This window comes from Sarcophilus harrisii, chromosome 3 (genome assembly GCF_902635505.1).
Source record: "Sarcophilus harrisii chromosome 3, mSarHar1.11, whole genome shotgun sequence".
Classification (NCBI taxonomy): domain Eukaryota; kingdom Metazoa; phylum Chordata; class Mammalia; order Dasyuromorphia; family Dasyuridae; genus Sarcophilus; species Sarcophilus harrisii.
This window is the reverse complement of record NC_045428.1, coordinates 455,422,974-455,450,916: the sequence shown is the minus strand read 5'-3', so window position 1 is coordinate 455,450,916 and position 27,943 is coordinate 455,422,974. Positions and strand designations below refer to the sequence as shown.

Here is a 27,943-nt window from a genome sequence, read left to right as displayed (position 1 = left end):
AGTCTTTCCAGGTTTTTTACGAAACCAACTTTCTCATCATTTCTTATAAAATAATGGTATTACTTCACATTCATATACCACAGCTTTATCAGCCATTTCCCAATTGCTGGATATCCTCTCAATTTCAAATATTTTGCCACCATAAAAGGGCTGCTATAAATATCTCTGTATATGTAGGTCCTTTCCCCTTTTTAATGATCTTTTTGGATATAGACTTAGTAGTGATATTGCTGGATCAAAGGATATGCATAATTTGGTTGCCTTTGGGCACAGGTCCAAAATGCTCTCCAGAATGGTTTGATCAGTTCACAATTTCATCAACAGTGCATTAGTGCCCCAGTTTTCCCACATCTTCTCTAACATTTATTACTTTGCATTTTTGTCATATTAGGCAGTCTGATAGATGTGAGGTGGTACTTCAGAGATGTTTTCATTTATATTTTTCTAAACAAAAATGATTTATAGCATTTCTCCATATGTTTATAGATAGCTTTTATTTCTTCATTTTAAAGCTATATGTTCATATATTTTGACCATTTATCAATTGGGAAATGGCTTGTACTTTTATAAATTTCATTCAGTTCTCTATATATTTGAGAAATAAGACTTTTATTAATGAAAGATTGTTTCCCAGATTTCTGCTTTCCTTCTAATTTTGGTTGCATTGGTTTTGATAATGCAAAAGTTTTTTAATTTAACAATCAGAATTATCTATGCTCTTTATCTTTTATTTGGTCATAAATCTGTAAGTCATTTGTCTTCTTTAAGAATCCAGATTCTAGTACAGTGATCCAAGACAATTCCAATAGAGCTGGAATGGAAAATGCCATCTTCATCAGAGAACTATGGAGATTGACTGCACATAGAAGCATACAATTTTCACCTTTTTTTGCTTTTTCTTTCTTATTGTTTTTTCCCTTTTGTTCTTATTTTTCTTTTACAACATTATAAACATGGAAATATGTTTTAAATGATTATAGATGTATAACCTCCATCAGCTTACTTACTGTCTTGAGGAGTGGGAAGGGAAGTTGTAAAAATTTGTAAATAAATGTGTAAGTAAAAAACTGTAATGAAGGGTAGGAGTAAAAATTTGGAACTCAAAATCTTACAAAAATTAATGTTGCAATAAGAAAAAACTTCTCTAATTCAATTCCATTTAGATCACAGTTTCTAAAATGACCCGTGTATTTATTTTGGTACACATTAATATTTGTCCAGATGAAAAGAAAGGAAGGAATACCAGAATTTGTATGTATTACTTAAATTAAAATTTTGTATTAGAATTACTTTTAAGAAAAAAGAATTTGAATCCTATGGCCCTTGGTGCATATATGTTTAGAACTGATACTATTAACTTATCATCTATGGTTCCTTTTAGCAAGATGAAGTTTTCTTCCTTATCCTTTTTAAATTAGGTCTATTTTCTCTGCTATCCCAATATTGCTATTTTACTTTAGTTAAAGCAGAATAGATTCTGCTCCTGTCCCTTATCTTTCTGTGTGTATCTTTCTGCTTCAAGTGCATTTCTTGTAACCAACATATTGTAGGATTCTGCTTTTTGATCCCTTCTTCTTTCCTTTTCCTCTGGAATCATGAATGGTCACTGTGTTCATCAGAGAAACTAGATGAGACAGTGTATAAAGCACACTTGACCAGAGTTCAAATCTGGCCTCAGACATTTACTAGTTATATGACACTGGGAGAAGTCACCTAAGCTGTTGGTTTCCTCATCTTAAAATGAGGATGATAACAGCATCTTCCTTGTGGGATTGTTGTAAGGATCAAATGATATAATAATTATAAAGCATTTAGTATAGTATCTGAGGTAATACATACTGTATAACTGTTACTTGTTATTATTATCATCTATAATTGATCAGTCTCTATGACTTCCAGGGATGTAAACATTCAATTTTTTGAATTTCATGACTGCTTTCTAGATGTATGTTTCTTTCATACCCCTACTATCTTTCCTGACACTGCCTAGCAATTAAAGAAGAATGGGAACAGTGGAAAGTGGGATGAAATTGGAGTCTAATAAATTCAGTCTAATTCTGTGTCTTATTTGACATTGGACAAATAATTTAATCTCTCTGGGCCTCAATTCCCTCATTTGAAAAATGATTGTTCTGACAGTTCTAACTGTATAATCCTATGAACCTGTTGTTAGGAAGAATTATTTACTATCCATCTTTCAACCTCCCTTATGTCAGCTGTATTCTGAATTTTGATCAGCAGGAGATAATGAGTTTTCCAATGTTCATATAGTGTCTATACATACACACATACATACACATACACACATGCATGCATGCACACACAGAGAGATATGTGCCAACTAAAAATAAGATAGTTTCAGGAAAAAAGATTTGGCATTAATATCTGCATATAACATTCATTATTTGATTAGGGAAAACCTATGGTCCTCTCTCACTGAATTCTTTGAACAAAGTGTGGTATTTATACAGAATGCTTTTTACAAATTCTTGGTTACCTCTAAGCTATCAATTTATTCAGTAGTGATAGAATTCTATAGAAGATGATAGGGTACAGAAGAAATTCATCCTCTACTAAACCTATTATTCCCATAACAAACCTATTACTCACATGTCCAATGTGGCTTACACAATAGAGAATAGTTCAGTCTAACCACAGATAAAGTTAATATATATTTTACAGATTATTAAGAGATTAGTGATGTTATGTTATATAATATGCAAACACGTTTTTAAGTTCCTTTCTGTTGAAATAAGCAAATTTCTCTAACAATCAAAACTGTACTGGGCTAATATTTACCAAGGTATTCTTAGTGGATTATATTATTACTGTTTTTTCTCTTCAGTGCTTGTATATGTTGTAATCAGCAAAGCTCCTTACAATTTAAAATCTTTATGTAAACTTCCCAGTGTTACCTAATCTATATATTTAGGCAATACCCAAGTAGCATATGCAAAGACTGGAAGCCTAAAGGTTGAGGGGGAACCAGGATATCAACTAAGAAGCCTCAGTGGTGGGATCAAAAATGGGAATCCTCTTCCTGAGTTCTACTAATTTAGCAAAAAGTCTTTACATAAACCTTGAAACCTCTCAGGAGCTATATGAGGAGGACTTTAGAGATCATCTTCTCTCTTGTCACACAGTTATCGTTTGCCATATCTTCTTTAGCCACTAGCACCTAGGTATTACAGTTGCCAGTTAAGTACCAAATTGTTGCACTCTTCAAAGATCCACATGCAAGTAAATTTGTCATGCTATCTGTCTCAATCAGTCTATATCTGCCTCCTTTTAAAGACCAAGCTCCAACTCAGTGAAAATTCTTAACCCTGAAGTGTGATCTAGATATTTTCAGTACAGCTATTGCTGTGATCTTAGTCAATAACAGAAAAAAAGGCCTCATCAATAAGGCAATAAGGACCCAGGCCAAGCGTATTCATTCTTTGTTCATATAGTTTTCATCTTGGCCAAGGAATTCACATTGTATTCAGGAGATAGTAGGGAGGAAGAGGAGTTTCCCTAACTTTATTTGGCAGATGCCCAGAATATGCCTGCTACATTTTCCCCTCAGCTAAAAAAATGTTCTTCCTACATTTATACATCAGTGACTTTTTCTCCTGAATACAATGTTTTCCTCTGCACCAGTAAATAGCAAGAAGATTCTATGAATAACACATTTGATCATTATTACATATCAATCTAGTCATAGACTTGACAGTCTGGGCATTTCATGATGCTTCTGAAGAGTTCATCTTTCTACCCTCTAAATGGGGAACAAGTTGTCTGAATATCCTTTCTTGCAGCACCAATTTTGAGCTTTCTGGATGGCCTGAGTTGAATGAAGCTGTTAAAGATTCAATCTCTGCAAGTAGTTCCAGTTCCATTAGAACTTTCAAGGATAAGTTAGTGGATAGTATAATATTTGAGCTAGCTTTCTGGAGGTCCTCTTGGAGGGCCTTGGTCTCAGCAGGATAATCACCATGAGGATGGACAAGAATAGAGTCTAAAGTTTTTATTGTCTCCTTCACAGTCTGTCTCCTTCACTGTCTGTGTCTGTCATAGTCTGACCCAGTCTCAGTCTGACCCAGTTTCTTCTAGCAGTCTGCCAGTCTCAACCAGTCTCAGTCTGTCTGATTTTGTCTCCAATTCTCTCAGTCCTTAAATACCCTATTACAATTACATCATTACAGTATACTGAGTATAAGCCAATCTAGAATGATTATATCATATATCAAACTAAAGTGATTATATCATCATATCATACTATATATATATATATGTATATATACATATATATATATATATAGAAACTAGAAAACCATTATCTCATCAATTCCACTGAGTTAACATCTTTTTTTCGAGTATACTTCTCCAGAGTTCTGGTCCTCTACAGAATAGGAAAGGGATGACCTCCATATTTAAATCCTCTCCCTGGCCCAAAGGTTATTTTCAGACCAGGGCAGTCTTGGTACAATCTCCATTTCCTAAAATTATACCCAAATTTTTCTTCCTCTTATATAGAATTTGACTCAGAGCTTTCCCATATGGGCCATTTTATAGCAATACATAATTAGGTTAGGCGCTCCTTCCAGTCTCAGCTTTTCTTTGCACCTGAGCATTCAACAGAAAGTCCAGTGAGTTCCCCTATCAACAAGGAATGGTGGTGATGTATTGTCAACTGGGCACCTCACTTATTTTCTATGGTTATTTTCTAGACTGGCAAATTAGCTAATCTCTTGATTACTTAAAATCGGGTAGCTTTCCAATGATCTTCTATCTTATGTTTTCCTGGGACATCATTATTTTTGTAGTAAGACTCTATGCCATTTGAGAGTAAATCTGAAGATTATGTGGTTGCTTTTTCTTCACTGTGTGTGCTTCCAAGAGGCATCACTAGACAGTAAGTCTCCTTTATCTGGTCTCTCAGTCAAATGATATATTGGTAATGAGTCACACCTTTGGTCTTGCCATCAACCACAAATGTTGTACTTCCATAATCACTGAATTTTTTATCTGATCATAAGTTATTATCATTCCATCTCTTTCTATGCCTAACTAATGTTGACCTATTCTTTGTCTTCACCATGACATCATGACTTCCAATCCTTCTATCTCTCAGACTATGATCGTTATTCTTCACTTTCTTCCTTTCCCAGACTCAACCCTTTAGTGAATAAGTTCAACTTTAAACTACTTCCACTCCAAAATCCCTTATTCATTTGCCCTATCACAGCTCATGCTTTGCCAAAACCCAATCCTGAATTACCCTGAATTACAGATGGTATCATCTGTCACCTTAGTTGTTACTCACAAAATGCTTAACAGATCTAGAGGAAATCATGTCTCCAAATATACTATAAATTCATGTTATCTGGCACCTGGTAGGTGCCTGGTAGCCCTTATTAAAGACTTTTTCACTTCCCAATCTGATTATCCTATTCTTTATAGTGGCTATTCTAAATGTATCCTTCTTTTCCCCAAGATTCCCATATTACTCTCTCCATGCCTTCTCTCAGATAACAACTCTGTCTTACACTTTACCAAGAAAATTAATATTTTTCTATGAATGCTGTATTTTCCCCTTTTCCATATCTCATAATTCCTTTAGGTTATTTTTTATTTATTTCCTCCTTTACTCAAGTGCTTAGTGGCAAACTGTTTTTTCTCAACAACGTCAAATGCCCAACATATACCATTAATTCCCTCCCCTCCCATCTTCTCCAGCAGATTATTCCTTACAATCATTTCATTTATCTCACTAATTTTCAGTTTCCTCCTTTCTATTGTTTCCTTTCTGGCTGCCTACATTCAATGAACCCTTCCTTAAAAAAACTTTTAATATCTCTCAGCCCATCTGGATCCATAATTCCATAAGCCTGATTCCCTCATGGTTTTGCTGGCATAGGATTTCCTTCTAGTTTCTACTCTAGTTCTGATTTGTATACACTGGCTCACTCCAGTTCTTAGAACAATGCATGGCACATAACAGACATTTAATACTGCTATCATATCCTGAACCTCGCCTGGATGCTGGATCCAATAAACTTATATGTGGCTAATGTGCCTTTCAGAAAGGAACAATTTACTAGAATCCAACATCATCATTATAAGAATACCTTAACATAGTGCACAGTAGAAAAAATCTAAACACTTTTGCTCTCACAATAAGGTGGGAATCTGAAATAAAAATCTGTGACCCCATGTAGGATTTGCATAGTATAACATGGTTTGTGTGATTAGTGAGCAATTTCAGGTAGAGCTCTGAGAAGACTAGCCTGTGTGGACTGAAAAATCTTGAATAAGATAATTAAAGAGAACCAGCACACCAAGACACAGGCGTAAGATGACCAGAACTATAATCTGGGGGTCAGTGGTTCTCATTATTAGAACTCTGAAGCAAAAACTTTCAATTCCCATGGTAGACAAAAACAAGATGTCTGGTGGGAGTCTACCAATTCTAATATATGTCTCAAAAGGCTTTCAGGGGGCCTTGGTACTTTTCTATGACTCATGGAAAAGGTAGTTAAGTGACACAAACTACTTAGAGATGCTTATTTATCGGGACAGTCTCATCATCTTTAGATGTATACTGGAAATGTGAATTGAAGCTACTGATAGCATTGCATTAGCTTGACTAGAAACTTGTGACCTAAAGCAGTCAATAGAAAATTGTCAATGTGCCATCTATGGAAGTAAATTTTGTATCGTTGAACCTGTCCTCTCTGTAGGGATGGCAGGGGATATATACAATAAGAGCAAGAGCTATGCTTAGTATGTTCAAACTATTTGAGGAAAATTCAAACTATTTGAGCTGCTTCTGTAAGAAGCAACTCAAGCAACATCCAGCTTTTGAAGCCGATTTATAAATCTCATCTCTGGATGGGGATTGAAAGGGCATGAAGAGCAGTCTATGGGTGATTAACCACTTTACACAGTATACATAGGCTTACCCTACCACAAAGCAGAGCTTTTTCCAAGAAGTCAGAGTATTACGGAAGAATTATTCCTCTGTGTTGACTCACCTACTTAATTTGGATCAAGTTTCCTAGATTTGAAAACAGAAAGGACTTCAGAAACCCTCTATCAAATCTCTCTTCCCCCATTTATAGATGAGAAAACTGATGCTAAAAGAGGTCAAATAACTTGCCCAACACTTAGGAAATATCTGAAGTAGCTTTTGAACTAGGGTCCTCTAACCTCCAAAAACAGCAATGACCTAGCAGGAATCAAGACAATTAGAGCAATTTTACTCCATCTTCAATTTGATCCCAGAAGGTGATTTTAATCACTCCCATTTTAACATGCTAGGGACATGGATGAACAAGGAGAAGGCTTAGTGGACTCAACATGTGGCTTTTTAGTGCATTTCTACCATGCCTTGAGGAGGTGGCCAAAACAGACAGAATGCTGAGACCAAAATCAGTAAGTACCGAGTTCAAACCCAGCCTCAGACACTTACTAGAAGTGTGACCTGGGACAAGATATTTAATCTTTATCTGCCCCAGTTTTCTCAGCGCCTACATGCAAAGTTGTTATGAGGATGAAATGAGATATTTGTAAAGCACTTTGCATAGTGCCTGGAACAGAGTATTTAATAAATGTTTGTTTCCTTCCCTTTCCCTTCAAGTTGATGTTTTAACGAGAGTTTGGCAGCCAGCAATTGCAAGCCTTTGAGCAAAGAGAAGATAGAAGCTCATCAGTAAGCATTTATTATAGTGATCTCTAAGCAACAAACATTTATTAAGTGCCCCTATGTCCCAGGGACTAGGGATACAAAAACAAGTGAAAAAGTACCTGCCTTCAATACATTTACATTTTATCAGGGCATACATACATAGATATATACAAAATACATACCACATTGGGACACGGGATTGGGATGGGGGGAGTGAGGCACCTGCTGCTAAGTGGTTTTGGAAAGGATCTACACAGAAGATGGTGCTTGAGCTAAGTCTTGAAGGAAACTACATATTCCTAGAGGCAGGAGTAAAAAGGGAGTAAATTTTAGGTATGAGAGATGCTAGTGCAAATGTGTGGAAATGGAGTGTTATATATGAAGAATAATAAAAGGACTCATTTATTGGGATCTTAGTTTACATGAAGAAGAGTAATGTGTATTATGGCTAGAAAGGTAAAATGGCTTTAGATCGTGAAGGGCTTTAAACACTAAGCAAAGCCTTATATTTGCTCCTAGATTTAAAACAGTTAATACAGATATTTTTATTGAAATGGTCAAGAATGAATTTTAAGAAAATCACTTTGGCAATTTATGGCAGATGGATTGGAGTGGGGCAAGTCTTGAGTCAATAAGACAAATTGCAGGGGCAGAAAGTATTATAGTAGATCAGAAAAGAGGAAATGAAAGCCAATTCTAGAGATGAGAATATTTGCAAGACATATTATGAAGGCTAACTACAAAATATTTGGCAACTTATTGTATTTATGAAGTGAGGAACAGTGAGAAACTGAGGATGACATCCAGGTTGTGAACACGGGTCTTTAAAGATGATGGTGCCCTCAACAGAAAATTGAAAGTTTGGAAGAGTCGTCTATTGAGGTGGAGGCAGGGGATGAGAATGAATTGTTTTGGACATACTGAATTTAAGATAACTCTTGTACATCCAGTTCAATATACCTAAGTCAGTTGGTGAATCAGGGCTTGAGTTCAGGAGAGAGATCATGAATGGATTTCTAAATCTCATTGTCAGCTGCATAGAGATAAAAATTGAATTAATGGGAGATAAAGAGATCACCAAGTGAGAAGTTAGAGACTGCACCTAAGACAAAACTTTGAGGCAAATCTACATTCAGAGGCTGTGATATGGTTAATGTTTGAAAAAAAAAAACTGAGAAGTAACAATCAAACCAATGGATAATTTGTCCATTAGATAAATTGTCAATGAATATGAACAGAAAGTTCTTACAAGAAAAAATAGTCATTAATAACCATGTGAAAATAATGCTGCAAATTTTTTTTTAAAAGCAAAATTTAAACAAGTCTAAGGTTCCACCTCTTTTCCATAAGATTGACAAAGATGATTTCCCCCCCTCCAAAAAAAATGAAAAGTGACAATTGCCGATGGGATTGAAAGAAAACAAATATATTACTGTACTGTTAGAGATATTATGAATGCATCCAGGCATTCTGTTCAAAATATATACAAAAAATCACTGTGTGACTTTAGAAAGAGAAAAATGATCTGATTATACAAAATATTTATAGCAGCTCTTTGTTCTAACAAAGAATTAGACAGTAAAGGATGTTTATTGATTGGGGACTGTCTGAACAAATTATTGTGAGTGTAATATAAATAATGAAAATCTAGTTTCAAAGAAAATTGAGAAGATATTCTTGAACTGATATAGAGTGAAGAAGAGCCCAGAGAGTAAATTCTATAATGATAAGAACAACAATCATATAAAGAAAAGCAATTTTGAAAGGTTTAAGAACTCAATCAAGGCAATGATCTACTACTATTTCAAAAGACTGATGATGAAGCTACTGTCCCACCACTTGCCAAAAGTACTGGAGTTTTATAATTTATATATGTATGCATATATATGACTGTATATATTATATGTATATGCATATATAGAGAGAAAGATACACAATAAATATGAATGTGTTTTTGTATGACTATGTAGATGTGTTACAGAGGTTAGGCTTTTTTCCCCATTGGTTTAGGGCAGGGGAAATTACAGGAGGATCAGAAGGGAAAAGTCTTACTAATAGAAATGCTCCCCAAAAAAAACTGAGAAGGAGGGAAAGGGGGTCATTGAAGCATTTAAAATGCAAAACAAAAGGAAGTCCAGAATGAAATACAGATAAATATCTGTAAAAAAGCTACATGTTGAGTTTATTATATACTAACAAGAAAAAGCAAGCTATGTGAAACAGAGATTTGTGGTTTCATGCTCAAAATTCTTTTTATGTTTTCTTTGTACCTGGAAATGCCCTTTTTTGATGCTTGTCAAAATTGGGAATTTTTAAAATGAAAGAGAGGGAACAGGTGGAAGGAGAACCAAGAAATAGTGTGTCACAAAAACTTAGAAAAGAAGCTGCAAGAGAAGAGGTTGATCAACAGTGTCAAATTCAGGCGTGTCAAATGATGAAGATGAGGATTTAATTAAGACAACACTATGAGATTTAGAAATTGAGATCTCACTGATAATAGTTGAATGATAAGATTAGAAATCAGATTGCAAAAGAATGAGAAATGAACAAGCAGAGAGAAAGTGCACCCAACAAAAGAAGAAGGTTATTTCGAGGAGTATGGCTGAGGAAAGAGGAGAAATACTGAGTATTAGCTGGTCTAATGTTCAGCTATTATAATGTCTAATAAAGTTTTGATAAGGCTAGAGGGAACTTGGATACATCTGTAGACAGCAAGAAAAAAAAAAAACAATAGATGGAAAGAGATTGAAAAGGGGGTGGTTATGGAGGCAATCTGTTGGAGAAGATGGGAGGGAAGAATTAATAATTCATGTAGAGCATTTGGCCTTGAGGGGAAATCTACTTCATCATCAAAGAATGGAGTAAAAGAAAAAAGAATGGAAGATAATGTCAAGAAATAATGAGATAAGGGAAGAAAAATAAATGCTCATGTTGAAAGTCCTGATTTATACCATTATCATCATCATCATCATTATCATAGATAGCATTTACATAGTACTTTAAAGTTTGCAAATATTATCTCTTTTCATCCTTACAGCAACCTTGAGTGGTAGGTACCAATACTATCCCTATTTTACGGGTAATGAAACAGTCTATGAAAGATAGAGCAACTTACCTATAGTCTCACAGCTAATCAGTGTCTGAAGACAGATTTTAATTAACATCTTCCTAAACCCAGGTCTACAATTCTATCCTCTGTTTATGCAGAAAACAATTAGGGAACAAAATTAAAATAGATGTAAATATAGGCTGTGGTTGACTAAAGATTGCTATCTCAGGGACAAAGAGAGAAGTGATCATTCTAAAGCAAAAATAATATATAAAATGTGCTCTTTGAATTGGATCTTTAAGGATGGAAAGGATTTCACTGAGCAGAGAAGAGCATTCAGATTATTTCAGACTATTGGAGCAGTCATGAAAAAAGTAATGATAGTAAATAAGAAAAATGTTGAGTATGGGACTGAAAGGAATGAGATAATGAAGAGACCAGACTAACTGGAGCAGAGACTACATAATAGGAATAGAAGAAAATAAAATTTAAAATGGGGTTTGGGAAAGAGTGTTATGTGATATAGGAATCTGAAGCAACAAGACTTAATGGATAGAATGCTTTGTTGTTTTTTGTCCTTTGTTCTCAAAGAGGACCATGACATTAGGGAGATGATGCCATGAGATGCAAATGAATTGGATTTAAGTGAGGGAGAACTGTGCAAGGTATCTGCCTCATTTTCCCCTCCAGAACCATCTGGATCCAGTGGCAGGCAGAATGCTTTACTGAATTTAGAAAACCCTGATTTCAAATCCCACCTTTAAACCATAAGAGATTCAGTTTCTTTATCTCTAAAATGGGGATGATTGTGATAAATGTTTATCACTCTGGCTTGTAAGGATCAAATGATATAATTTAGGTAGAATGTTTTGAGATTTGTAAACACCATAAAATATGTTATAATTATTGTTATTATTGTTGAATGCCATACTGAGGAGTTAGTGTCAAAATGGAGTTGAATTAAAGGAATTAAATCACTTTTTATTATAATGACATTTAGGAGTAACTTCAGCTAGTAGTGGAAAAATATCCAGGATTTTTGTTGACCTTCAGAGATTTTATGGTTTACCCCATGCTGGGATATGCCTCTGTTCTGAATTAATTATAGGCTATTACCTGAAGTTATGGGTATGGGTCACCTTCACTTTTCCTACCAGAAATCAGCTGCAGTTGGCACAGTGCCCCAATCTATAGGCATGAGACCTTTTATGCCCCATTGGATAAAAAGAGTATGCCTAGGACTATGAGAGAAACATTAGGGATCCTAGTGATCTAACCTAATGAGAAACAAGATTAGTGGTAATTTTTTTTCCTAATCCAGTGTTTATAGAATATGAACTAGGTTTTATCCATTATGAATTTAGGGCAGTGTAAGCTAGAATACAATACTGGTGGCCCAAACTTGGCAAAACTGTAAAAAGGTAGAATGGTGAAATGGTTAATCTTCTGAGATCCTCTCCTCTTCCTCCTCCTTCTCCTTTTTTTAAAAGTAACTTTGTCTCCCAAACTTCTAGAACCCCATTGCCCTCATGTTGCTCTACTCTGAATCTTAGCTAATTCACATAAAACATGACTCAGTGGATATATTCTTTTTCAAATGGGAAATGGAAAGAACAATCTGTATTCCAAAGGCACAAATGCCCAATTATGGAATTACAAGCACTGTGGCACCTAAATGTGAGGACAGGGAGGCTATGGCTATGTACCATAATTTATTTTTTTGTAATTGAACACCCACTCTGCCTTTTTGCAAGCTTGGCTTTTTATATAACTCCAGTCTCCTTTATTTTGAAGCAAAAAACCATTATTTGCCCCTAGTATTTCTCATCTATTATTCTAGGTCTCTTGAGACTCCCTTTCACAATTTATAATCCAGAAAAAGGAGTATAAACTACCTATTATCATCCACCCCATGACAGCTCTCCTCTGATAGCATTCGTTTACTAAAACTTTACTTTTCAAGATTATTAGTAATCTCCTAGTTGTCAGAACTGATACCTGCTCCCAGTCCTCCTCCTCTTTAACCTTTCTTAAGTTTTTTGACATTGTAAGTCTTTCTTCTGGAAGATGTTTTTTGCTTCTGTATAGTTCCTTCTCCCTCGTGATGATATCATTTTCTTGCACTTCTTCTACCCCTCTTACTATTCTTTCTCAGTTTTCTACACTGGTTCTTTCTCTTCCTCATCCCTAATGCCCATTCCTTGGATTTCTTTTCTTTATAATATCATCCAATCCCTTGGCTTCAGGGATCACTTCTTTTTTAGTTCACATCTATATCTATCTATCCAAATTCTACTCCATGAATTGAATCCCTGTGCATCCACCTCCAATACAACTTCCTAAATTCCAGTTCCATATTTCTACCACAGTTACTGATCACTTCCACAATTTCCTATTGTTTTCTCAAAGTTAGCAGGCTCAAAATTGAACTATTCTGTTTTTCTCTAAGTTTGCTCTTCATCCTAGAAGTCCCCTTCCAAGGATTTACTGGGTTTGGGACCAAAATAGAAACAATTGCAAGTTAACATTCACTCTAAGCCAATCAGGCCCAAATAATAATCAAGTGGGGCTTGACTAGGGATCTCTGCAGGTGCTCTGCTTAAAGGAATGTAAATTTTCATAGTTGAGACCTCTCAGAATATCTTGGGGTTTATGGGCTAGCACCAAGTTTTAAACCCAAATCTCTTAGGTTGATTAATAATAGGTCCCAGACCAAGCCTCACTAGGTCACTATTTGGGCTGGATTGACTCAGAGTGAATGTATAGCAAGTGTTTCCTTATAGACCAGAAACCCTGGGTGTATTCCCCTTCCAGAGAGATTTTTTTCTAACTAGGTCATTCTCTGCCTCATTTCTTCCCTAGCCTTAATTATTAAATGAACATTGCCTCAGTCAAATTGAAATTGTTAAAAGCTTAAAAAGTCCAAGGTCTCCCATTTCATCCAGGACTATAATCCGGTCATCCTGATCTATATTTTACCACTGGACCCAAATGGTATTGGTAGGGAAAGTGAGGCACACTTTCCCTTGAACAGCTCTCCCTTACTTAAATCCAATTCTCTTGCATGTCATGGCATCACTTTCCTGATAATATGATCCTCCACAAAAATAAAGGACAACCAACAACAAGCCCTTCCTCCTAGTCTCCCTGTTTCTATTGATGGGCTCATCCTACTCTCAATCATTCAGGCTTAATTTTTTTTTAATCTTTTTATTTTCAAAACATATGCAAAGATAGTTTTCAACATTCCATCAGAATTGATCATCCCATAATCTTGTTGCTGTATACAATGCTCTCTTGGTTCTACTCACTTCACTTAATATCAGTTCATGTAAGCCGCTCTAGATCTTAACATTCAATTAGCTGTTATATCCTGTAGAATCCATTTCTATAGTATCTCATATTTGCATCCCATATCTCTATTAACATGGCCACCACCCTAGTTCAAGTCTTTGTCATTTTTCACAAAACTATTTTAGTAGCCTCCTTTCTGGTCATCCTGTTTCTAGTTTCTTTTGCCCTAATCTGCTCTAACACAGCTATCAAAATAACCTCTTTAATGCTATGCTCAGATGCGATCAAATCATTCATTCCATTGCTCAAAAACTTTCTGCAACTATTATCCACTGAATAAAATATAAACTCTTTAGCTCAGCCTTTAAAGCTCTTCACAACTTGCTCCAATATACCTTTCCAACCTTATTTCACAAACTTTCCCTTTACCAACCAAATTATTTCAACCAAACCTGAAAATACCCACCTACTAGTAACATACTGCCCCCTCTTGTCTTTTATGCATTTGTGCAGACCTGAAGCATACTCTGCTTGATTAAATATTTCCCTTTTTTCAGAGTCCAATTCAAGTACCACCTTCTCCTTGAAACTTCCCCTAATTTCTAGAACTGAAGGTAATTTGTCTCTCTCTCCTCAAAGTTCTCCTTTGCCTCTATCACACTCTACTCTGTATCAAGTTATTTGTATAATACCCTCTCCTTGACAGCAGGAACAATGTCATTTTTCACTTTTGGATCCTTAGTGCCTTGCATATAGTAAGCATTTAATAAATGGACAAAATTCTGGAGCTGGAGTCAGAAAGACTCTAAATTCCAACTCATACACTAATTAATTCTATCTGCCTCTCTTTCTTCATGTATAGAATGGAAATAATAATAGCACCTACATTTAGGGTTGTTATTAGGATAAACTTTGTAAATCACTTTGCAAATCCTAGTCTTACATAAATGCCAGCTATTACTATTACCATCATTAAATGTTTGATGGATTAATTTGCACTAGAAAATGATTGCTTTAATAAATACCTTGTTGATCCTTTAATTTTCAAGTTACTTGCCTGTGTCCCTCAGAGCTCAGCATATAGTTCTCAAAGCAGCATATGGTGCTGATACACTTGGTGTCTATTGGGAGAGGTGATGTGGTTGAGATCCCAGAGTCTTGGAGCCTTCAGAGATGACCTGCTCCAATTCAACAATTGAGGGTGAAGCTGAAGTTGCCAGGAGACCTGATGAAATACATCCACACAGTCAGTTGGAAAAAGAACTGGAGAAAAGACTGGCTTCCATAAACCAATGGGTCTGTAACTAGCAATAATTTTGATCAATCCAAATTGGAAAAGGTAGAAAGTCAAGATTTTACATTCTAATCCCAAATCTGCCTCAGCGTGATTGTGTGGTCTTGATTTACCTCCCATCTGTGTTCTATAAGTTTTTCTGCTTCCTAGCTATGAAAGCCTTTACACATCAGAATTTTTTCTGGCCTCAATGGTTGGAGAAAGTTTAGCTGTATTAAATGATGCAAAGAATTTTCCAGTCTCATTGAGCCACTTCTGTTATTGAAGGACTACAGGACAAAGATTCTTACAAAAAATAAAATTATGGTGAGAATATTAGTGTATTTTACTTTATGCATTAGATATGATGCCAGAAATTTTTATGTCAGTAGAATTTTAATCAGTAGAGATTCATTATAGATACTTTAAGACAGAGGCAGCTTGTGATAGAGTGCTAACCTCAAAGTCAGAAAGATCAAGATTAAAGACTTCTCTTTTACTTATTGATTGTGTGATCCTAGACAAGTCACTTAAACATGTAAAAGACCTAACCAACTCTTTCAGACTATAACATTCAGAGAAGGTGACATATCTACATTGGTAGAGACGATATTTCCCCAGCAGGAATATACAATTTCAATAATCATAGGTTTGGTTTAGAAAGATATGGTGGAGGGAGAAGGAACTCTCTAGAGAAATAGTATGATAAGGTAGAAAGAGCATAAGATCTGGAATCGGGAGTCCTGAGTTCAAATTCTGACTCATATTTCTGAGTTGAATGACCACTGACTAGACAACTGAATTCTCTGAGCTTTTGTGTTCTCATCATTTGTTGTTCGAATCTATTTTCACTTTTTTTGTGGATTTTTTTCAACTGTGAAAATTTCAGTTTATTTGAAATGTGTAGTCTCTCAGTTGATTAAAGTCATAAAAATTAAAGAAATCTGAAAATTTTTTCTTAAATGAATTCTAATATTGTCCCTATATGCCCCAAAGCAATTCAATATTCAAATAGTCATAAATAATGGTTGAACACCTACCAGTAGAAATCCATATCTGAAATCCTGTTGATAAATTGGTAATCCTGGTTCTGCTTTTATTTAAAAGGAAAGGATTTGGGTTTCTTTTAAAATTTTTTGTCAGTTATGTTCAATTCTCCATGACTCCATGGGGAGTTTTCTTGGTGGTTTGTCATTTTCTCCTACTATTCATTTTACACATGAGGAAACTGAGACAAACATGAAGTGACTTGACCAAGATCACATAGCTAGTACGTGTTTCAAGCGAAATTTGAAAACTCAGGAATATGAGTCTTCCAGATTCCAAGCCCACTGCTTTAGACACTATGCTACCTACCTGTGGCATATGGCTGTGTCTGCAATGCTTAACACAAAACTGGGCACAGAATACTCATTTAATAATGTTTATTGACTGAACCACTTATAAATGAGGATAATATTCTTGCATTATCTTCCTTATAGTGCTGGTGCTGAGAATGATACTTTGTAAACCATAATACATTTCATAAGTGTGGATGATTATTATTTAAAGGAAGTCTTTGAAACTGAAGATTGTAACTATCTTTCTTTTCTCAGCTTCATGACCCCCTCCATGTATAATGTATTAAGGGTTCAGGAGTCCAGTCAAAAGAGAATTTACATCCTACTATCACAAATCAAAGTCAAGGACTTTTAACTTCTGGACTTATGCAGAAAATCTAGGTTTGTTGGCACTACATGTCAGTAGAGTTGTATTTTTTATTATAGCTTTTTATTTACAAGACATATGCATGGGTAATTTTTCAGCATTGACTCGAAGCACAATCTTCTGTTCCAACTTTTCCTCTCTTTCCCCCCATCCCCTTCCCTAGATGGCAGGTAGACCAATACATGTTAAATATGTTAAAGTATATGTTAAATGCAACATATGTATACATACTTATACAGTTATCTTGTTGCACAAGAAAAATTGGATTTAGAAATAAGGTAAAAATAATCTGAGAAGGAAAACAAAAATGCAAATGGACAAAAATGCAAGTGATAATAGGAGTGGAAATGCTATGTTGTGGCTCACACTCATTTCCCAGAGTTCTTTTGCTGGGTATAGCTGGTCCTCTTCATTACTGAACAATTGGAACTGATTTGGATCATCTCATTGTTAAAGAGTGCTACGTTCATCAGAATTGATTCTCATATAGTGTTATTGTTGAAGTGTAAAATGATCTCCTGGTTCTGTCCATTTCACTTAGCATCAGTTCATGTGTCTCCAGGCCCTTCTGGTCAGTAGAGTTTTGATGAAACCACAGTTTAAGTCAAAACACCTGAGCTCTTACACTATTTACTCACCATACAAACAAGTATTAAGAGCTTACCCGGTGTTCAGAATGAATGCAAATAGTAACTGTTTCTGGTTTTGACCAGATTATCTTCCTGAGCCATCTTTTCCTCCCAGTTTGATTAAAAAAAAAAACTAGGTAAAAGAGGCTATTCTTTCCTTCAATATTTTTTTAGTCTTAATCAGTGATTGCATCAGTCAAAATAAGATTTTAGCTTAAAAAGACCAAGGCTTACTCCTGTATCTGGGGCCATCTCCAGTCATCCTGATCTATATCTTGTCTTTGGACCCAGATGACTTTGGAGGGGAAAATGAATCTGGTGACCTTGACCAGCCTTCCCTCACTTAAATCCAGTACACGTGTATGTTATAGCATCATCTCCCTGATGTCATGGTCTTCTTCAAGAATATAGGACAGACAACAATAACATCTGGTTACAAAACATTATACTGGCCCCTGAATTGTCTGATAATTCAAGGTATTGAGATGAGGTGGGTTGCTTCAGGAAGTAATGGGCTCCTCCTTAATGATAAGCAGATACGCCCTTGAGCCCTTCAGTGTTGGACTAGATGAGATGGACTTTTAGAAGCAGTTTAGTGGTACCATGAAGTAAAGTTAAAGAGATCTGAGTTCATATCAGTCCCAGACATTAGCTATGTGACCATAGGCAAGTCAATTAAACTCTGTTTACCTCAGTTTACTCCACTGTAAGATGAGGATAAGAACAGCACCTATTTGGCAAAGTTGTAAGGATATTAGATAATATTTATAAAATGCTTAGCACAGTGTTTGGCACATAGCTTTATTAATGCTTATTTATTTCCTCTTCCTTTCCCTTTATTTCCTACTCTTAGATTTTGTGATTCTTTTTCTTTGTAAAGGAGGTAATTTTTTTGTAATGCAAAAGCAAAACAAAAAACAACTACTAAAAAAAATCCTTTTGTTTTGTCTTGGAAGGTGACATAACTTTTTCAAGCCCTAGTTCATGATCTTCTTATTTTGACATTTGATAGACTAAGAACATTTTGAAACTGTCTTGGAGCTCATTATTATTGATTTGGGCAGTCTTCAATCTAAACTCTGATACCTTATTGTGGCCAGACTGACCCATCTATGCCCCGTGATAGAATCCAACTCAAATTATTAAGAAGGATCAAGGTTGTTAAGGAGAATATGGTCTAATGCCAAGGCAAAAACTTATATAGCTAGAGATACTAAAATATGTGATGATCATGCTGGTGGTAATAGTGGTGGTGGTGATCCTGGTGGTAGATATTATGCCTTGGAGCACTTCTAGGAATCAATGATTATCCATTACTTCCCTTCTGCTGAGTTATCAGAGGCAAATTAATGGCCTCCTACACTCGCTTCTCTAGGCCACATGTTCTGTTTGGGAAAATCAAGGAAGCCAAGGAGATGCTGTCCTCCTGTGTAATAAAGCCACTTTTTGGTTATCATTCTTTACTCACTTCTCTGACATTTTTTGCCTGGAGATTGATTTTTCTTGGGATTCTATCTGAAGACAGTATTTATTTTTCTTTCCCTCTCACCTAGTCTTTCCCACCCCCATCCCCCAAAAGACCTTGTACCAAGTATGCATAGTCAAGCAAAACAAATTTCCCAAAGGTCATGTCATTTTCATTCTGCATATTTAATTAAGGAATCATTTAGGACTTTAAAGTTATTGTTATTATTCAGTCATTCAGTCATGTCTCACTCTTCATAACTCCATGATCCCTAATACACAAAGGCCTCCTGTTCTCCACAATCTCCCAAAGTCTATCCAGGCTCATTTTCATTGAACACACTGAACCACTTCCAACCTGAGGGGTTCATCTTTCAATGTCATCTTTAACTTTTTAATACTGTCCATGGTATTTTTTTGGGCAAAAATACTGGAGTGTTTTGCCATTTCCTTCTCTAGTAGACTACCTTATGTCAGAACTCTTCACTATGATCTTTTTATCTTGAGTAACTCTGCTTAGCATATAAGGTCCATAGTTTCATTGGGCTACATAAGCCCCTTCACCATGACAAGGAGGTGATCCAGGAGAAGTGATCTTAAGGTGCTTACAAACAAATAGGTAACACAAAATGCACTTAATATTAAATCTCACTGACCACGATTTAATTATTGTTCAGTGATTCAGAAACTCCCCCACTGAGATTAAATGAATAGATCATTTTTGTTGCTTTGTTTTGTCTTCTTGTATTTTTCTTCTTTTCATTCATTGAGCACCAAAAATTTGTTAAGTACCTCTAATTATGGAATCTTGAGAGCTGGAAGGGACCTAAGAGATTGTCAAGCTCAGCGATTTTCAAATTTTTTTTTTAAATCTCAGGATACCTTTGCACTCTAAAAATTAGTTAGGACTCCCAAAAGGTTTTTGTTTTGTGAGTTCTATCTAAGGGTTTGCATGTAAATGTTCAGCTACTAGCTCTCTGGAAATATATATGTGTGAGACACTAGTTGTAAGATTAACCTGCATTACTGACATTTCTCCATCACTTTCTTAAGTCTTGAAATTTACAAAACAATAAATTAAGTCTTGATTTATAGCTTTCCCTAATTTCTAAAACATTCATACTGAAAATTTAATATTTTTAAATTAAAAATTAAAAATTTAACAAAATTTAATAGCTTTGAGCTAGCTCCAAGGCATCCCTGAATATCTTATCAATATTTACAATATTATATATTAAAACATCTTAATGTTATTATGAAAATAATTTTGACCTCATGGATTGCCCTCTTTGAGAATTATAAGTCTAATTACATTCCCTCATTTTAGAGAGGAGGAAACTGAGACTCAGAAGGGTCACATGGGTAGTAAATGCTAGGTCATGATCAGAACACAGGTCTCTTGACTCCTAGTCCAATACTCTATAATGCCACATTGCCTCTCTTGAGGATCAATTATTGACATAAGGGCATTACTGTGTCCTAGTTTTATCATTATAGACCTTAATTACCATTATTTAGGACCACAAAGAGAATCTCAGGTATTTGACCTTTCTAGTTGTTTGCATTCTAAGAAAATGGAACTGTACATTATATCTGTGAGTCTCTATTTTGCATACAGATGAATGTTAGTTACCATGAGGAAAACTTTAATGGAGATTTCCAACTTGGCAGAGTTCCCAGCCTTTCGACGAATTCAGAAAACTGACCAATTTCTGTCCTCTGCTCCCCTACCTTGCCTTTCCTCTCCAAGCAGTCACTGTCTAGTAGGTTTTGGACTGGGAAGAAGAATAGGAAAGATGTAAGGTGTGTTTTATTATGGAGAAGCTTCAGAATTCCAGAATGTTTCTCCTTTCCCTTCTCCTTTCTCCTCTGCTCTTCTTTTCCCCTTTTTTCTCTTCTTTTTTTTTAAAATTTTTTTAATCCCTTTGCTTCTTTTCTGCTTCCTTTTGTTTCTCCTCCAATCCCCCATTCTTTCTTCTCTTTCCCTCATATATACCTCCTCACTTTTCTTCATTTTTCTTGTTCCTTGACCACATTCCCCTCCCTTTTCCCCTCCTCTTACTCCCCTTTCATCATCTTCTTTCTTCCTTCCCTTCTTTATTGTTCCATTCTTTTTCTCTTCTCATTCTTTATGATTCTTTTTTCTCTCCTTCTTAACTTCTTTGTCTCCTTGGCTCATCAGTTCCCCCCTCCCATTATCTTCTTTCTCTTTCCTTACTCCCTTTGCTCTACCTCCCCTTTCTTCCCTTGCAATGGCACTTTCTGCCATCCATCTTCCCATACTACTCTCTAAGCCCCATTGTTTTTCCTTTTATAAGTTCTCAGAGTTCTCCCTGAAGTGAATAGGCATTCTGGCATTACTGCAGCAACAGCTGCTGACATGTTCCTTTTACTAGTATGGCAAGACATTTGGGGGAGTAGAGAATGGAAAGAATTCTTCAATGTAAAACCCAAGAAGGGAAAAAGAAGGGGGGAAAATTGGGGCATAAAAGCCCAAAAGGAGAGAGAGAGTGGGAGAAACTGGATGGTAATCAATTGGAATGAATGGTCTCTGGGCTGCAAAGGAGTTTCCAAAGGCTTGGTTGTTTGTACTGGCAGGGAATTCATATGGCCCAGAAATATGGCACAAACCAATGATATACAGCTGTGCCATCTATGGCCAGGCTCTTTCCAGATTTCATAGACTGGGGGTATGCAGAGCTTGAATGAGGCAGACCTCCAATGCTGAGGGAAAATGGTACCATCAGAGGTCCTCCCTCTGAATTAGCCCTAAAATGACTTTGAGAAGTCCTGACCCATTAGAAATAACTGTTTTCTGGAGAAAACACTATAAAGCAAAAGATTGACCTTAACATTTTAGATTAAATCACACTTCTGTGATATGATTTGAAAGATTCTATAAAGGTTTCTCCTTTCAGCTTTGTCACTTGTTATGACACTTGAAATTCTACCATGATAGGTTCCTTCCTTTAGGTTGGGGTAGCAAAGATAAAGGATAACTGTATTTTCACATTCTTGACGTAAGTACAGCTATCCCTTCCACATCAAGATTTTCCCTATTGTGGTTTTGATATATCAAAAATTGGCATAAGAAACTACATAGGAATTTGGGAGAAGTTTTGCTAAAGTTTTAGATGATTTGCAAAGGCTAGCAGGCAACGCAGAGCCTATGACAACTCAAATTTTACAATAAGGTATTATAAACACCCCATAAAAGAAAAGACTTTCTCTGGTTCTGATTTTCCAAATCTCTATACCCTTAACACCCACAATGTAGAAGGGATAATTGTAACATCAGTTTAGAATGAGTCTCCACTTAGTTTTAATATTACTTTTTAATTTATTATTTACTTATTTTAAGCATTTTATGTTCCAGATTCTCTCCCTCCCAACCTTTCCCTACCTACTGAAAAGGTAAACAATATGATATCATTTATACATGTTAAATCATTCAAAGAAGGAAAAAGACTCATATATGCAAAAATATTTATAACAGTCCTTTTTGTGGTGGCAAGAAATTGGAAATTGAGTAGATGCCCACCAAATGGGGAATGGCTGAATAAGTTGTGATTTTTAATGTAATGGAATATTGTTTGAAAAGAAATAATGAGCAGGCTGATTTCATAAAAGCCTGGGAAGACTTACGTGAACTGATGCTGAGTGAAGTAAGCAGAATCAGGAGAACATTGTACACAGTGGCAATGAAAGACCTTCGCTCTTCTCCGCAATACAGTGATCTATTAATAGATCAATGATAAATAGAAAATTCCAATCGACTTGGGATGGAAAATGCCATCCACATCCAGAGAAAGAACTATGGAGATTGAAAGCAGATCAAAAATATACTATTTTCATTTATTTCCATTTTGTGGTTTTCCCCCTTTTGTTGTGATTTTTCTCTTACAATATGTTTAAAATGATTGAATGTGTATAACCTATATCACATTGCTTGCTGTCTTGGGAAGGGGGAGGTAAAGAAGGAAGAAAGAAAAAGATTTGGAACACAAAATCTTAAAAAAATCATTATTGAAAATTATCTTTATATGTAATTGAGAAAAATACTGTTAAGTGAAAAAAATCATTCAAAACCCATTTTCATATTAGCCATATCACAGAACAAAACACATACACATGCATGTACACATATATAAAATGAAATAAGAAAATTATATTTCAATTTGTGCTCAGAGTTCATCATTTCTTCCTCTTGATCAGATAATCACATGTAACAGTTTTGCCTTCCTTTACCCTTTGCTTGGACAAAGACAACCCACTAAACATTCAATCTATTAGCTACCAAGCATTTTACTAAGTACATGTTGTGTGCCAGGCACCTGCTATCTCAGAATACAAATACAAAATGAAGCAGTTTATTGCCTACTTTCAAGGAGCTTATATTCTAGTGGGGAATATATCAAATATTTATATAGGTTTGTGAGAATAAATACAAATAAAAACAAGGTAGCTAAATATTATAGTTTCATAGTGAGGGCACTTGAAGACTAAAGGAGTAGGATTTCACTTACAAGATGGTTCTTGAGTTGTGTCTTTGACATTATTCTTTGAGTGGTGGTTAGGAAAAGTTCATTCTGAATATAAGATGACCAGAATAAAGATATAAAGATAGGAGATGAAGTGTTTTAGAGAATGAAGAGGCTGGTTTGGCAGGATCAGAGTGTGAGAGGGGAAGTAATATGGAACTGAGAAAATAGACTGGGGCTAACTATTCTGAACCTGGAAGACTAACAGCAGCTCAGAAAGCCTTTGTATCTCCTCCCTTAAAATGCCTCAAAATGTCCTCAAAACCAATGACTGAGTTGGATTGTGAACCTAACTTGCCTATTTTTGGTATGCCATAAGCAGATTTAGGAAATGGCTCATATTCAGAAATCCACTTGTTCCATAGACACTATGTGTCACTATTTTTCAACTGTTGCTTCTCCCTGTCTAGGTTTGTAACTGTATAAGGATAAACTTTTTACTGACATATTTTAAAATGTAATAAAATGAATTTTTTCATTATGACAAGATTAAACACAATCCTTCCCAGGAGTCAGAGATTAAGACTTTGACCAAGTATTTAGAAATCTAGAGAGTGCTGTCAACAAATTTTTTAATGATATAGAAACAATTGAGCTTAGCATCTTGTACATAAAAATAAATGAAAATAGGAATCTTGAGGATGACCACAGCTTTGCTCCATTACTGTCCCACCTTAGGTGAATTCTCTCTCTCTCTCTCATCATCATTGCCATAGGATCAGACTGATTGCTTCTTGGGATCTCCATTCAGACCACAGGGAAGGTATACTAATGTTTCTGACCTATGCTTTATTCACATATCACCACTGCCAACTGAATTTGTCTTTTTAAAATTCAATTTAAGATAGTTTTCATGATGTTTGTCTTAGTTCTGTTTTTCAAAATTTGTTCCAGGTGAAAAGAATATCACTATGGCAGGAAACAACTCTCAAAATTCGAATGCCTCTAGGAAGGACATTTTAGCCCCGTAGACTACCAAGACTTTTATATGAATAGTCCCTAGTCATGGCAATTCACTGAGGGCCACTTACCTGAGATCAGGGCACCAAGGAAGGGTAGTATTGATGCAAAGAAAAGAAGATGATTTGGAACATTTTACCTTTCTAGAGAGACCAGCATTGAGTAATGTATCACAAAAGAGGGCTCTGGGAAGAGTTAATAGGTATTTAAGATGTGAGACAGAGGAGGAGGGAAGACAATGGAGACAAATTTTGCTTGCTTTCTATTTATCCCTGTGATATGCTAGGTTTCTTTGGCTCTGGAAGATATTATGTCCTGCAACAACCTGGAAAATCACTGCCTCTTCCCAATCTCCCCTAATTATTTCATATGAAAAAATAGTTTTTCCTGAAGACTCTTTTATTGATAATCTTTGCTGGCACTTTATCCATGTTATTCCCATTAATTGTGGGCATCAAGGGAGCAGCTATGTCCGTGATAAAGTCATGAGCTCAGAAATCAGGAATCAGGAATATCAGAGCTCAAATTCTATCTCAAATACTTATTGGTTGTGGGAAATAACCTTTGCCTCAGTTTCCTCATATGTGAAATGGAGATAATAATAGCACCTACCTCCATGTACTGTTGTGAGGATCAAATGATATGCCTGGCATACAGTAAGCACTATGTAAATAAATGTTAGCTATCATTATCATTTTTAATATTATCTCCCAAAGCTCCATAATGACATTTCTTCTTTTTTGTCCTATACTCTCTCACTTAATGATTTCATCACCTCCCATGGGACCATTTATCCATATCTATGCAGCTAATTTCCAAATCTCTATTGCCAGCCCTAATTTACCTCTAGAACTACAGTCCTATATCATCAATGACTCCCTTTTGTACATCTCATACTGGGTATTCTGTGGGCATCTCAAACTTAACATGTTCAAAACAAAACATTTTTTCTCCCACAACCTCTCCCCTCTTTACAATTATCCTATTACTCTTAAGGATACTACTATCTCCCTCAGGCAACCAGGCTTATAACATTGATAGCACCCTTGAGTCTTCAATCTAACTCACCCCACAAATTCAGTCCATTGCCAAGTCTTCTGCCTTCCTAACATCACTCATATTCATTTTTGTCTCTACTCACTTAGCCTCAACCCTGGTTCAGGCCCTTATCACCTTACATCTAGGGGATAGTTGCAAAAGCCTTCTAGAACACCAGCCTCTTTGCCTCAAAGCTCTCCTAACTCCAATCTACCTTCCACTCAGTAGCCAAAGAAATTTCACTGAAGGAGCACCGCTACTCAACAACCACCAGTAACTCCCTATTATCTACAGGATCAAACATGAAGTTTTCTGTTTCACATTTAAAGTTCATTCTAACCTAATTCCTTCCTGCCTTTCCAGTCTTCTTTCACTTATTCCCTTTTCATATTCTATGATTTAGTTACACAGATACACTCACTATTTATTGAACACAAGCATTCTATCTCCATAATCTTAGCCTTTGCAATAACTGCCCCTATGTCCTCCAATCTAATCACTTCCTCATCTTTTCTTTCTTGACTTCCCTCAAACTCAGCTTCTATTCAAAGTCATGCACTGTACCTTGGGCCATTATCAATTGTCTTAGGACTGGGATGATTCTGGAAGAGAAAATAAGGCTAATCACTTTGCACAGTTCTGCCTCACTTAAATTCAAAGCAAATGCAATTCAAGACATCACTCTTGTAAAGTCATTGATCCTCTAAAAGAATGAATGATACTACCAACAACATCAACAATAACAACAACATATCCCACTATACATGGAAACTTTTTTCCCAGTCCTTCATTGTTTATGGCTTTTCCTCTGGGACTACCTCTCATTTACTCCATAGATATCTTGTATGGCAGTTAGGATGCTCTGTGAATAGATCTGAGTTTAAATCCAGCCTTAAAGATACTTACTAGCTGTGTGACCCCAGTCCAATCCTTTAATTTCTATCTCCCCCAGTTACTCCATCTGTAAAGTAGAGATAATAATAGCATCCACTTCCTGGGTTTGTTGTGAGGATCAAATAAGATAAGCACTTATTATCTTATTTAGCATGTGCCATACAAATAATAAGCACTATAAAAATGTAGGTGTTATTATTATATGCATGATTATTTGTATATTGTCTTCTCCATTAGAATATGAGCTCTTGATTAAGCCATTTTGGAGCCAAAGAGCTATCAAGCTGTGCATATCTTTTGATCCAACAGTGTCACTAATGGGTCTTTATCCCAAAGAGATCATAAAAGAGGGAAAAGGACCCACATGTGCAAAACTGTTTGTAGCATCTCTTTTTGTGGTAGTTAGTAATTGGAAGCTAAGTGGATGCCCATAAATTGGGGTATGGCTGAATAAGTTATGGCATATGAATGTAATGGAATATTATTGTTCTATAAGAAATGATGAGCAGATGGATTTCAGAAAAACCTGGAAAGACTTGCATGAACTGATGCTAAATGATCAGAACAAAAAAGCATTGTACACAGTAACAGCAACATTGTATAATGATCAGCTATGATTGATTTAGATTTTCTCAGCAATACAGTGCTCCAATACACTTGGGATGAAAAATGCCATTAACATCTAGAGAGAGAACCATGAAGACTCATGGTTTTTCCCCTTTAGTTTGATTTTTCTTATGCAACATGACAAATGTGAAAATATGCCTAAAATGTATATATATGTGTGTGTGTGTATATATATATATATATATATATATATATATATATATATATATATATATATATATATATATGAGATTGCTTGCTGTCTTGGTGAGGGGGGGAGGAAGGAAGAAAGAAAAAAATGGAACTAAAAATCTGAAAAGTGAATGTTGAAAACAATCTTTACATATAGTTGGAAAAAATAAAATACTATTAAGTAAAAAAAAAAAGAAGAATATGAGTTCTTTGAGGGTAAAGACTATTTGTGCCTTTCTTTATATCCCCAGTGCCTGGCACAGAGTAAGTTCTTACTAAGTGTTTCTTGACTAATGCCTGACTTCCTGATGTGATAATTGCCATTGTGTTGCTCCTTTTCCATGGATAAAGTTTGTATGGATCTCCAGGACTATAATAACTGAAAAGTCCCAAAGAAGCACTTTGGGGCTATGTTTTGAAGTAACATAACAGCATATTTTGATATTTTAAGATTTAGAAAATGATTTCCTCACAAGTCTGTAAGGTATGTAGTTCAAGTATTGTGCCCACTTACAGATCAGAAAACTGAGGCTGAGGGAGGCTAAGTGACAAGATAATAAATATTCTCAATTTTACTTTACCAAAGGAAATCAACATACTGTAAAGAATAATAATAATAATAAT

The 27,943-nt window shown here is 35.6% G+C and overlaps 1 protein-coding gene across 2 annotated transcripts in view; it reads right to left on the bottom strand.

Annotated features, from left to right (window-relative positions):
* KCNJ1 (potassium inwardly rectifying channel subfamily J member 1) overlaps positions 1-27,943 on the bottom strand; it is a 55,734-nt gene that overhangs the window by 6,974 nt on the left and 20,817 nt on the right. Inside the window, exon 2 of one of the 2 annotated variants that reach the window (XM_031960911.1) lies at positions 15,073-15,240. The exons of the other annotated variant lie outside the window; for it this stretch is intronic. The gene's annotated coding sequence lies outside the window, so the exon portion shown is untranslated. The remainder of the gene's footprint in view (positions 1-15,072; positions 15,241-27,943) is intronic. 2 annotated transcript variants of the gene reach the window in all.